Source organism: Phragmites australis, chromosome 7 (genome assembly GCF_958298935.1).
Source record: "Phragmites australis chromosome 7, lpPhrAust1.1, whole genome shotgun sequence".
In the NCBI taxonomy this organism is placed as follows: Eukaryota; Viridiplantae; Streptophyta; class Magnoliopsida; order Poales; family Poaceae; genus Phragmites; species Phragmites australis.
In genome coordinates this window covers 34,249,697-34,263,579 of record NC_084927.1, presented here as the reverse complement: position 1 = coordinate 34,263,579, position 13,883 = coordinate 34,249,697, and positions in this window count along the sequence as shown.

Below are 13,883 nucleotides of genomic sequence, written 5' to 3'. Positions count from 1 at the left end.
CTGTTCTGGAGCTGCGCGGGGCTGATTTTACTGTAGCGCCGAGTACTGTTCACCCGAGCACCTGGTACTGTTCACCCGATCACGAGCACAGTTCACTCCGAGCACTCCCGAGCACCCCGGGTACTGTTCATCCGAGCACCCCTGTACTGTTCACCCCGAGCACTCCGGAGCACCCCGGGTACTGTTCACCTCGAGCGCCCCCGGGTACTGTTTATCCCGGGTACCCGCGAGTACTGTTCATCCCGGGCACCCCGAGCACGGTTTATCAGGCTTTCCTGATAGCTGATAGCTTGTAAAATTCGTAGTTAATTCGTAGGGACTCCAAACTTTTTGAGACCACTTGGAAAATTCTGGTTTGGACAGTACGATCTTGGAATAATGTTGTCATGTATTATGGAGCATATTTTTCTTACATGGTCGCATTTCATACATGCTCATTACATTGCACGCGTTGCTTTCTGTAGTGAACGCCGATCCGTCGATCCCGGAGGCCGTGGGCGATCGTGAGGCGTCCCACCTTTCTGATCCAGGGCAGCAAGGCAAGCATCGTTCATATTGCACCGTGTCTACTTGAAAATTTAATATGTTATCTACGCTTATGTATACATTGCATGTGTCGGGTACTGAGTTGGGTAGAACCTATGCCGATGCATTATCCCATTTCGGTCACATGTCATGTGTTGTTCCTAGGAGCCTAGTGGTGTCATCGAGGTCTAATTTTAGTTCGCTATGCTTAGTGGTACTTAAGCTTTCCGGTAGAAGTCGACGACGGCGTCCACCGTTGTCGCGAGCCTAGGATTTATTACTTGTTCACACTTATGGTTGTGTTGATGATGAGTCGGTTTGGTGAGTGGTGAGTTGAGACGAGGTGTGGGCGGTGTTAGGGGTGTCATCTGCTCACGAGGAGTCCTCAGGCAGTTCGGGGAGGGAACCCGGACACCGTAGACCGCTTGCACCGGTTAAGCACCGATCATCGGTGTAGTCGGCTTTAGCACATACCTTACTCACCACATGCTGATATAATGGTAGGCGAGCTGATTACCTTCGCAGACGTGGTCATGTGGGCCTCGTCATAGACGGTGTGAGTCCGGTTTGAGTCCGGGCTTTTAGCGATATTAGTTTGCTCGGGGAGTAGTTCTAATACCGCCTCGCCGAGCTATGGTTGATCCACATGGTTGGGCCTGGTTGGGAAAGGTTGTCACGGGTACCCCCTTGTGCGCATCTTAGCGGGTGGCACAAGCCGTATGGTCCCTGTGTCGTGTGGGTCCAGGAGTATCCCTCTGCAGGGTGTATAATCAGTTCGAACTGCCGCGCTCTCGGTCATGAGCATCGCTATCGCTTATCTCCACCGAGCGACCATGTTTTGGTCGTAGAGTTTCGATGTGGGTTGTGGCATGGTTGGATTGGGGTGGTTTGGTCGGTATGTGGTTGGTGGTTTGGTGGGAATGGTTTGCTTTTATACACTTGTTGTTCATATATCTGTTCTGATCAGTTGGTTGGCTGGATTTGAGTCGGTGGTTGGTTAAGTCAGTTGCTTACACCTAGAGTCTAGGTTGCTTACTGCTTAATGAACTTAAACATGTCTTAATCCTTGCTACAGCTTTAAATGCATGATTCTTGGAGTCGAGAATATATATACTCATACTGTGTAAGACTTGCTAGTACCTTCGTACTAAGGGTGCTGCCCTTTAGTTGCTTTCAGGTTCGCAGGTCGGCGAAGAAGGGGCAGTGTTCGGCTACTTTGTGCCTGCCGATCAGGGTGGCGGGCAGGAGTAGCACCTTCTACTCCGAACTCCGGCGCTTTTGGTATGGAGCCTAAGGGCATACGGCTCCATACTCTTTTGTTGTATAGGTTTTTCTTCCGCTGCATTGTAGTTGTTGTTGTTCCTTTTTTGTTGTAAATTGTGGAAACAGTTGCTTGTTTAACAATGGTAATCCAGTTTAATTATTTGCTCTCTATTAAACTGTGTTGTGATATTTGAGTTGGAAGGCATGTGTTCCGATCCTGGGCACAAAACACGTGCCGGGACTACCGGAATGGTATTCTGGTTAATCGTCGAGGTTGTGATTATGAATAATGATCCTCCTGATGATTAATTAGAATACTATTTGGACGGTTCCTCACAGCTTGGTATCAGAGCCTGGTTTAATTTAGTAGCCTAAACATAATTAGTGCGTTGTTTAGTAAGTCGACAACTTCACCTAAACAACCCATAATTTATGTTTATGCCTCTTCATGTTTAATATATATTAAACTGCTATCGTTTATGCCCCTAAGTTAAAATGCGTATTATGAGTGACGTTTATACGTCTTATACCACATTGTTTTGCTTTCGACCCTGCATTGATTCATGTTGAGCATTGCATCTTCGGCTTTGCATCGTCGGAAGGTAAGGTACGACGCTCGGTGGCGGTTAATCACCGAGGGCTCAGCCGGATGCGAGGCAGGGGCCCGGCATGTTCCGTACGGTGATCCGTACGGGAAGTGAATACGCTAGCAATAGCGTATGAACATCCACCATGCGATGGGAGACATGGTCGTCTACTCGTGTGGCGATTACACGAGATGTCCCGTAGGGTCTACAGGAAGTGAATACGTCGTTGTCGACGTATGGATTGTCGCTTGTACGGCATGTGGTACAAGGGCCGTTCGCGCTCTTACTCTTTCTAGCGCGAAGGGTACGTTTTGGATGTTATAAACTGCCTGTGATTTTGATGCTTGCAGGTGCGGTTCTTATTTTGAGAAAGAAGCGGTAGCTAGGTTCGAGCATGCATTATTTCATGGCATTCATGCATGCATTCATATTTATACATGTATTACGGGATTCTAACAATATATCCGGCGAATGCTTTGTGCTGAGTCAGAATTTGACGTTTCCCCCTTTTATTTTGCATTTCAAGAATGGTTGTCACTCGGCGTAGTGGGGAGGTTCCGGAGGGTTCCGGTCAGAACAACCCTCCTCCACCGCCGACCATGGCGGATGTGCTCATGCAAATCGAGCAGAACCGCCAAGCGAATCACGCTCTCCTCCAGACGAACCAAGCGCTCCTGGAGGCTCTCGTGCGCAACGCGGCTCCTCATGGAGGAGGTGGGGCCGTGCGCCGAGACGACTTCTCGGACTTTTTGCGGACTCAGCCGCCGGTCTTCTCGCGAGCTGAGGATCCCCTGGATGCTGATCACTGGCTCCGGACGATCGAGCAGAAGCTCGCCCTTCTTCGCTGTGAGGATCACGAGAAGGCGCTCTTCGCCGCCCATCAGCTTCAGGGCCCGGCGGGTGCGTGGTGGTCCGGCTTCCTGGCCATGCACCCCGCCGATCACCGCGTGTCATGGGCGGAGTTTCGCGAGGCCTTCCGCTCATTTCACATACCGAGTGGCCTCATGGAGGCTAAGAGGCGGGAGTTTGAGGACCTCAAGCAAGGAGGTCGGGCGGTGATGGAGTACGTGCAGGTGTTCAACCACCTTGCACAATATGCTACCGAGGAGGTCAGCACGGATGCGCGCAAGCAGCGCCGCTTTGTGAATGGCCTGAACTCGAAGATGCAGGACCGGTTGTCCGCGCATAGGTTCGCCGACTTCAACGAGTTGGTAAGCATGTCGATCACGGTGGAGCTCAAGTATAAGAGCCACCAAGAGGAGAAGAGGCGGAAGAGGGGTTCCTCGTCTTCTGTGGGTGGGAGCTCGCAGCGCACCCGCACTGAGAGTCAGCCTCCACAGTTTCAGGTGCCGTCGGCTGGCTACCCACGACCGATGTGGTTTGTACCACGTCCTGCGTTCTCCGCCCCACAAGGGCAGGCTGCACGACCCGCCGGCTCCCAAGTGAGCGTGACCGGTGGCTCAGGCGGTCCGTGCTTCAACTGCGGCCGCGTCGGCCATTTCTCGAGGGAGTGCCCGTATCCGAGGCCAGGAGCCGCGGTGAGTGCCCCGCGACCACCGCCGGCTCAGTCAGCACCGCAGTCTTCGCAGGCGACTCACGTTCCCAAGCGTGGTCGAGCTCGCCACACTACCGCCGACGAGGTTCAGGAGGGTGACACCGTCCTAATGGGTACGTTGGATATGAGTTTCAACTCTGACATCTTTTCTGCAGTGGTTTTGTTTGATTCAGGAGCCTCTCACTCCTTTATATCTTCGGATTATGTTTGGGAAAGTGGGTTGAGAGTCAGTGCTACCCACACGCCGTACCTTATAGACGCCCCAGGGGCCAAAGTTTTAATTAACCAGTGTGTGAATAAAGCGGCGGTAATTGTCAACGGAGTTCCCTTCTTTGTCAATCTGTTAGTGATGAACTCGAAGGGAATTGATGTTATTCTGGGAATGAATTGGCTCTCCAAGAACAAGGCTGTGTTGGACTGTGCTCGGCGGACCGTCACCCTCAATGGTCTGTCGGGTACTCGGGTCCAGTTAAAGCTAGAGGATGTCAAATCCTGCCTGTTCGCCGTAAAGGCTGTCCCTACCAGGAATATGGAGACCATTCCTGTGGTGTGGGAATTTCCGGATATCTTTCCGGATGAGTTACCTGGAATGCCGCCGGGTAGGGCAGTGGAGTTCGCTATTGATCTCGTGCCCGGTGCGGCCCCGGTTTCGAAGAAGATGTACAAGATGTCGCCGGTTGAGCTAGTTGAGCTAAAGAAGCAGATCCAGGAGCTGCTGGCGAAGGGTTTCATTCGTCCTAGTTCCTCACCTTGGGGATGCTCGGCTCTATTCGTGAAGAAGAAGGACGACACTCTCCGGATGTGTGTTGATTACCGTCCGCTGAATGCAGTCACGGTGAAGAATGTGTATCCGCTTCCTAGGATTGACATCTTGTTTGATCAGTTGACTGGAGCCCGAGTCTTCTCAAAGATTGACTTGAGGCTGGGCTATCACCAGATCAAGGTCCGACCAGAGGATATTCCAAAGACAACGTTCTCTACTCGATACCGCTTGTATGAGTTCACCGTTATGTCGTTTGGCTTGACTAATGCGCCGGCTTTCTTTATGTACCTCATGAACTCGGTATTCATGGAGGAGTTGGACAAGTTTGTCATTGTTTTCATCGACGACATTCTGATATACTCCAAGACTGAACAAGAGCACATTGGGCACCTCCGTATTGTTCTGGGCAGGCTCCGGGAGCATCAGCTGTATGCCAAGTTCAGCAAGTGTGAGTTCTGGCTCAGGGAGGTGGCTTTTCTGGGACATGTTCTATCAGAGAACGGAGTGGCAGTTGACCCGAGCAAGGTGCAGGATGTGCTCGACTGGGTTCAGCCCCAGAATGTCAGTGAGATCCGGAGTTTTCTTGGACTTGCAGGCTATTACCGTCGGTTCATCGAGAACTTCTCCAAGGTTGCGAAGCCGATGACTCAGTTGTTGAAGCAAGGCAGCGTGTTTGAGTGGTCAGATGCCTGTGAGTCTGCCTTCCAGACATTGAAGAAGCTGCTCACGACCGCTCCAGTGCTTGCTCAACCTGATGTGACCAGAGGATTTGATGTGTATTGCGACGCGTCCGGCATCGGTCTCGGCTGTGTTTTGATGCAGGAGGGCCGAGTCGTTGCATATGCATCCCGACAGCTGAAGCGTCACGAGGAGAACTATCCGACACATGATCTTGAACTTGCAGCTGTCGTGCACGCTCTGAAGATGTGGCGCCACTACGTGATGGGCAACTTGTGCCGTATCTACACGGATCACAAGAGCCTGAAGTACATCTTCACGCAGTCAGATTTGAACATGAGGCAGCGCAGGTGGCTTGAGTTGATCAAAGACTATGAGCTGGAGGTTCACTACCATCCTGGCAAGGCGAATGTGGTCGCCGATGCTTTGAGTCAAAGGGCTCATTGTCACTGTCTTATAGCCTCGCCGATGGATTCCACGTTATGTGATGATTTCCGGCGTCTTGGGCTTGATATGGTGCCGGATGGTTTTATTGCCAATCTCGAAATCAAGTCCACGCTCATTGATGAGATTAAGGCTGCACAAAGGGATGATAAGGGTATGGCCCGAATTCGAGAGAAGAGGAAGATCGGGCAGGCTTTGTGCTTTACTGAGGATGATCAAGGCGTTATCTGGTTTGGGGACCGTCTAGTGGTTCCGAGGGTCGAGGCGCTGAGGAAGAAGATCCTTGATGAGGCTCATGATTCGTTGCTATCCATTCACCCTGGCAGTACGAAGATGTATCAGGATTTGAAACCCCGTTTCTGGTGGACTCGCATGAAGCGGGAGATTGCTAGGTATGTGTCTGAGTGCGACGTCTGCCGAAGGTTGAAGGCTGAACACATCAAGCCTGCCGGCACACTCCAGCCTTTGCCCATTCCATCTTGGAAGTGGGAAGAAGTTGGGATGGATTTCATTACCGGCTTACCGAAGACTTCGAGTGGGTATGACTCTATTTGGGTCATCGTGGACCGGTTGACAAAGTCCGCGCATTTCCTTCCTGTCAGGACCACTTATTCTGCTAAGCAGTATGCGGAGTTGTACCTCACTAGAATCGTTTGTCTCCATGGAGTGCCGAAGAAGATCGTTTCTGATCGGGGTACACAGTTTACTTCTCATTTCTGGAGAAGTTTCCAGGAGGCTATGGAAACCGAGTTGTTCCACAGCACGGCGTATCACCCGCAGACGGATGGTCAGACGGAGAGGGTAAATCAGATTCTCGAAGATATGCTCCGTGCTTGTGTGCTCACTTATGGGAAGAAGTGGGACATATGCCTGCCGTTCGCGGAATTTTCGTATAACAACAGTTTCCAGGCTAGTATTGAGATGGCGCCATTCGAGGCCCTCTATGGTCGGAGGTGCCGTACACCACTGAATTGGTCCGAATCCGGTGAGCGGGCTTTTCTGGGTCCGGATTTGGTCAAGGAGGCAGAAGACCATGTCCGGAATATCCGCAAGAGTATTCTCACGGCCCAGTCTAGGCAGAAGAGCTATGTGGATCGACGTCGCCGAGAGCTCACATTTGAGGTGGGGGATCACGTGTACCTGAAGGTCTCACCTCTCAAAGGCGTTCGTCGATTCCAAGTCCGAGGCAAATTGGCACCTCGGTATGTTGGCCCATTTCAGATTCTTGCTCGGCGTGGAGAGGTCGCGTACCAGTTGGACTTGCCTCCGTCTCTCTCCGCCGTACACAATGTGTTCCATGTGTTACAATTGAAGAAGTGTCTCCGAGTCCCGACGGAAGTCGTTGATGTTGCACCCCAAGAGTTGCAACCGGATTTGACATATTGTGAGCGACCAATCTGTATCTTGGATGAAGCCGAGCGCAAGACACGGCGCCATTCTATCAAATTCCTGAAAGTCCAATGGAGCCACCATACAGAAGCCGAAGCGACATGGGAGCGGGAAGATAAGCTTCGCTCCGAGTACCCTGAGTTCTTTGAGGACTTGTGAAAGATGTCGTAATATGGCATATTTGTAATCTCTCACATGAATGTGCTCATCGTTCTCTCCCCGACTCATACTGAATCTCGGGACGAGATTTTTTTTTTAGGGGGGGAGGTTTGTCACGTCCTAAAATCGGTAATTGTGTGTTTTAATCCTAAAAACATGCAATTTCAGCTTCATGTTCCAGTTTGGGTCACTGGAGCACCTCACTTTGAATCAATGAGGTGGGAGAAGGAAAAACTAAGAGAAATAAAAGAGCTAGAAGCAAGTCTGAACTTTCCTCTAGGTGAATGGGGCCCACTTGGGTGGAAAATATCTCTCTATAGGTGGGCAACAACACTCTCTCTCCCCCTAAACAGCTTGCCCATACGTACTACTCACCCACTCCACCAGATAAGGCTTTTTGAGGAAGCAAGTTGGAGTTGGCTGTCTCTCACTCTCTCTATTAGGCTCCCTTTTTCCTCTTTTGGATCCCTACCTCTGGGAGAAAGATCAAGGTACGTATGTGGTACTCACGTGACCACCAGCTCAAGGACTACTCGTCCATCCAATTCATTTTCAGTTTCCCCGAAAGAATTCGAGCTGGTTCTGAACTTGTTTGGTGTTCTTTGGGAGAAGCAAGGAAGCAGCAGTTTTTCCTCTCTTCTCCAAGCCATTTTCCGTCGTTTCCTCCTTCAACTGGCGGTCACCAACCTCAGCAAAGGACCTTGGGTGAGTCTGCTAGGCTCCCATGGCAAGTATGCTCATTTTTGGTTGGATAGATCTTGAATCTGGAACTAGGGTTGCAAAGTTCTTAAAGTTCTGCAGTCTGCGAACAAATGAGGATTTATGTGGATTTGAGTTAGGAATCATGTTGCTAGGCGGTTGAGCAAAGTCTAGACCCTGTACACCCTTTTAGTTATTTTTACTTTTGATTTAGAGAGACTCCCAGGTTAGTTTAGCCCAGTTTTTCCCTTTGTAATGGCTGCTGTTCTGGAGCTGCGCGGGGCTGATTTTACTGTAGCGCCGAGTACTGTTCACCCGAGCACCTGGTACTGTTCACCGAGCACCCGGGTACTGTTCACCCGATCACGAGCACAGTTCACTCCGAGCACTCCCGAGCACCCCGGGTACTGTTCATCCGAGCACCCCTGTACTGTTCACCCCGAGCACTCCGGAGCACCCCGGGTACTGTTCACCTCGAGCGCCCCCGGGTACTGTTTATCCCGGGTACCCGCGAGTACTGTTTATCCCGGGCACCCCGAGCACGGTTTATCAGGCTTTCCTGATAGCTGATAGCTTGTAAAATTCGTAGTTAATTCGTAGGGACTCCAAACTTTTTGAGACCACTTGGAAAATTCTGGTTTGGACAGTACGATCTTGGAATAATGTTGTCATGTATTGTGGAGCATATTTTTCTTACATGGTCGCATTTCATACATGCTCATTACATTGCACGCGTTGCTTTCTGTAGTGAACGCCGATCCGTCGATCCCGGAGGCCGTGGGCGATCGTGAGGCGTCCCACCTTTCTGATCCAGGGCAGCAAGGCAAGCATCGTTCATATTGTACCGTGTCTACTTGAAAATTTAATATGTTATCTACGCTTATGTATACATTGCATGTGTCGGGTACTGAGTTGGGTAGAACCTATGCCGATGCATTATCCCATTTCGGTCACATGTCATGTGTTGTTCCTAGGAGCCTAGTGGTGTCATCGAGGTCTAATTTTAGTTCGCTATGCTTAGTGGTACTTAAGCTTTCCGGTAGAAGTCGACGACGGCGTCCACCGTTGTCGCGAGCCTAGGATTTATTACTTGTTCACACTTATGGTTGTGTTGATGATGAGTCGGTTTGGTGAGTGGTGAGTTGAGACGAGGTGTGGGCGGTGTTAGGGGTGTCATCTGCTCACGAGGAGTCCTCAGGCAGTTCGGGGAGGGAACCCGGACACCGTAGACCGCTTGCACCGGTTAAGCACCGATCATCGGTGTAGTCGGCTTTAGCACATACCTTACTCACCACATGCTGATATAATGGTAGGCGAGCTGATTACCTTCGCAGACGTGGTCATGTGGGCCTCGTCATAGACGGTGTGAGTCCGGTTTGAGTCCGGGCTTTTAGCGGTATTAGTTTGCTCGGGGAGTAGTTCTAATACCGCCTCGCCGAGCTATGGTTGATCCACATGGTTGGGCCTGGTTGGGAAAGGTTGTCACGGGTACCCCCTTGTGCGCATCTTAGCGGGTGGCACAAGCCGTATGGTCCCTGTGTCGTGTGGGTCCAGGAGTATCCCCTGCAGGGTGTATAATCAGTTCGAACTGCCGCGCTCTCGGTCATGAGCATCGCTATCGCTTATCTCCACCGAGCGACCATGTTTTGGTCGTAGAGTTTCGATGTGGGTTGTGGCATGGTTGGATTGGGGGTGGTTTGGTCGGTATGTGGTTGGTGGTTTGGTGGGAATGGTTTGCTTTTATACACTTGTTGTTCATATATCTGTTCTGATCAGTTGGTTGGCTGGGTTTGAGTCGGTGGTTGGTTAAGTCAGTTGCTTACACCTAGAGTCTAGGTTGCTTACTGCTTAATGAACTTAAACATGTCTTAATCCTTGCTACAGCTTTAAATGCATGATCTTTGGAGTCGAGAATATATATACTCATACTGTGTAAGACTTGCTAGTACCTTCGTACTAAGGGTGCTGCCCTTAAGTTGCTTTCAGGTTCGCAGGTCGGCGAAGAAGGGGCAGTGTTCGGCTACTTTGTGCCTGCCGATCAGGGTGGCGGGCAGGAGTAGCACCTTCTACTCCGAACTCCGGCGCTTTTGGTATGGAGCCTAAGGGCATACGGCTCCATACTCTTTTGTTGTATAGGTTTTTCTTCCGCTGCATTGTAGTTGTTGTTGTTCCTCTTTTGTTGTAAATTGTGGAAACAGTTGCTTGTTTAACAATGGTAATCCAGTTTAATTATTTGCTCTCTATTAAACTGTGTTGTGATATTTGAGTTGGAAGGCATGTGTTCCGATCCTGGGCACAAAACACGTGCTGGGACTACCGGAATGGTATTCTGGTTAATCGTCGAGGTTGTGATTATGAATAATGATCCTCCTGATGATTAATTAATCCTGACTTTTAACGAGGCATCCAACCAGGTCACCAAGCCTGCACCTGCTCCATGGTATCTCGTTGCACAATTGCCTCCAGACAATTAGCTGACTAGCTGACGAGGTTTAGACTATACCCTGCCACTTACATGATCGAGTGACTGTACTATGAAAACTAGGTATGATATCACATCAACTCGATCCTTAAACAAACCAAGAAAAACATCTTCATATGGAGCCTGCTACACAGACAACTCTCCTCACGAAGCCTACCACACAGGTAGAGCTTCAACTCCAAAGACGTTCCCAATAGAATCCTGATTTGCCCCAGCTCTAACTAGTTCTCAGTTGTTATCAATTTCCAACAAGTTTTCCTATCCCACAACTCACGCAACACCAAAGCACTAAGTTTCACCCATTTCGCAAAACTAGATGTGATTACACATGTAGTAACAGCAAGTATATAATCCTAAGCATACTATTATCAAGGTAATTGTCTTAGCGTAATTAGAGTAGTCGAGACGAATCTCCTAAGTTCATCAAGATTATATTCAGGATGGTAAAAAATAGACTAACTAATCTATAGTAGGTCATAACTAGGTCAACAATTTAAATTATGTCTTTAAATAATACTTCATACAATTAATCTGTGAAAAACGGCTGCTACAGAATGTGGTGATAAATATGAATTTAATATGGTCAAAAGGAAAACGGATTGAGACTTGCCTTTGTTGAAGTCCTCGGAGCGGTCCTGCTCGAAGTCTTGCATTTCCGGCTCCTCCTCCTCCTGCTCAAACTCTTCGGTCTCTAAAATGCGACACACAGACAACTCTAAAATATAAAACTGGTATGAATAGATAGGATTTGAATTTAGATTAATATTGATAGAAGAATCGTTAAAATCGGAGCTAAAACGGAGAAGATATGAGCTTCCGAAGTTGGTAGGCAATTTAATTTAAGAAAATGAAAAAGGGAGAATATTCCCGATAATATTCTCCGAAAATTGGATTTTCGAAAATATGGAAATGCTACTATGTTTTGTGGGTCGGTTCTGCGGAGACAGGCTTTGGCTGGGCTCCTTAGGCCACTGGATTGGCTGATGCTAGGCTGGGCCTTGCAAACCATTAGGCCGCGGCAGCTCGATGCAACCCAGGGGGTGTTACTACCCCAGCCGAACGGTACCAAGCGACGCCACTGTTCATTCGATGGCTCACGGTGGCGGGCTCACCGGAGGATGGCCGAAACGGCCTTCCCGACCATCATTTACGACGACGAGTACACCGAGAGCGAGAGAGAGGGGAGGATGACGAGTTGATTTTGAGCAGAGTTCAGGCGAGGGAGGCGACGGGTCCGATTGGCGGTGTGCCGCTATCGGTGAATCAAGAACCGGGGGTCCCCGAATCCCGAGGCCAGGCCAGCAATCCGCCACATGGCGCCATTCCGCGGGATCGCCTCCGCAAGGCAAAAGAGATTAAGTCCCGGGAGAGGGTGCTCGGGGCCACAATCAGTGGTCCCGGAGTACCCAGGTTCTCTGATGATCTGCGAAGTCTAAGTACCAGGAAGAAAGTGCTCGGGAAGGTATACCGTGACCCCCGAGCACCCGAGTTCCCAGACGACCAGGAAAGCTAAGTACCGGGAGAAGTGTGCCCGGGGCCTCGAGCAGTGACCCCTCGGGCACCCAAGTATCCCGAGGACCCACTGGAGGAAGTTCCGGGAGAGAGTGCTCGGGGCTGCGCGCAGCGGCCCCGAGGATCCGTACGAGCATGCCCGGGAGAGAGTGTTCGGGGAGCTGAACAATAGCCCCCGAGCACTCGGTTCCCCGAGGACCGAAGAAGTGTGCTCTCAGGAGAGAGTGCTCGGGGAGGTGAATAGTGACCCCCCGAGCACTCGGTTCCCCGACGACCCAGGAAGCCCCCTGACAGTGGCCCCCACAGGGGTCCACTGATGAGGTGTCAACCAGTCAAACGCCCGAGGCCGCATTTAAGAGTGCGCGTGGCCTGTCACCTCCAACTGCTCCCGCCACGCTCGGTGTCAGTTTCTGCCACATTCTGGCAGAAGGGCGTGGGGACATTAAATGCACGGGTCCCATCCCGTGCCATCCGGTACGTCTCGGGATAACGTCGTGAGGACCGAGGCGTTCCGTCTGCCGCGCTGCTGTGGCAGGAGAACAAGATAGGGTGGGCACGCCGGGCCGCTCTGCGGCTGCCTGGTGGGCCCTCTCCACGGCGCCCGTTGCCAGTGCATTTACGGTGACAGATGACCGGGCGCTGGGCGTATTTTCCACCCCCGGTCACTTCGCACAGAGGCTATGATGACGCCCTTTCCATTTATGGTGCCTTGGAGCTCGTGCCCTCCTATTCGGGGCACGCTACTGCCGGCGGGTATTTAAAGCAGCCGGCAGCACGAACAAAGACAATCTCTCGGAAGTTGAGATAGCAAAGGGGGTTCTGGCTCAGGAAAAGCTGAAGCAGATAAGGAAGTAGAGAAGATCGAGAAGCCCAAGAGCACCCAAAGCCAGCAGATATACACAGACCAAAGAACAAGGAGCCCGAGGCTCTAGAATAGACAAACATTCTTGTAACCAGCAACATCCCAGGCTCTAGGATAGACAAATATTCTTGTAACCAGCAACATCCTTGATGGACATTCTCAGGGCATTTATAGTATCCATACAAGAGTATGGTGTTACGCCTCCGTGCGACCCGAACCTGTCTAAACCCCAGTGCATTTACTTCATCCCGCACTAGATCATTCCACCCCGCCAGCCATCGCATTTATACCCATTTATTTCTCCGGCAAATATATTCAGGATCATCCCCCGGTCGAATCTCTAAAAAGAGGTCCCTTAGGATCACTGCGACAGGAGTTAACCATCCGACAACCCCCCGGCCGAATCTCAATGGGGGTTCCTCCGGATCCCCGCTTGAGGAGTTCACCCTCCGACATGGGCGGTGTGAATCAGCGACGTCGTTGGCGGTACAGGGTGGCGGTGGCAGAGGTAGGTGGGCGATGGTGAGTGGCACAGGCGCACGGGTCCGACGATAGCGAGCTCCGGTGCACGCGGCGGAAGGAAGAAGAAAGAGGCGGTTGGGCCGATCTGGCGCGCGAGGGAGAACAAAGAGGAGGGGGAGCGGGTTGGGGGAAAGGAAGGGAAGGCCAAGGGGTGAGCTGGGCCAGGAAAGTTGGGTCGGTTGGGAAAAAGAAAGGGGGAGGGAGATTGGGTGTGTGTGTGGGGGGGGGGGGATGAGAGGGAGAGGAAGGTTTGGCCGAAAAGGATTGAGCCCAAGGTGAAGGAAGTGAAAAGAATTGCAATTTATCTATATTTGGTTTAAATTTGTTTTGAACTGATTTTGAAATTCAAAATTTAACTAAAAACTAAGACGTTACACGGATACTGCCATCCTGGCAGCACATCATCACACGGTGCCTCCACAATACAGTAATCACCTGCTAGT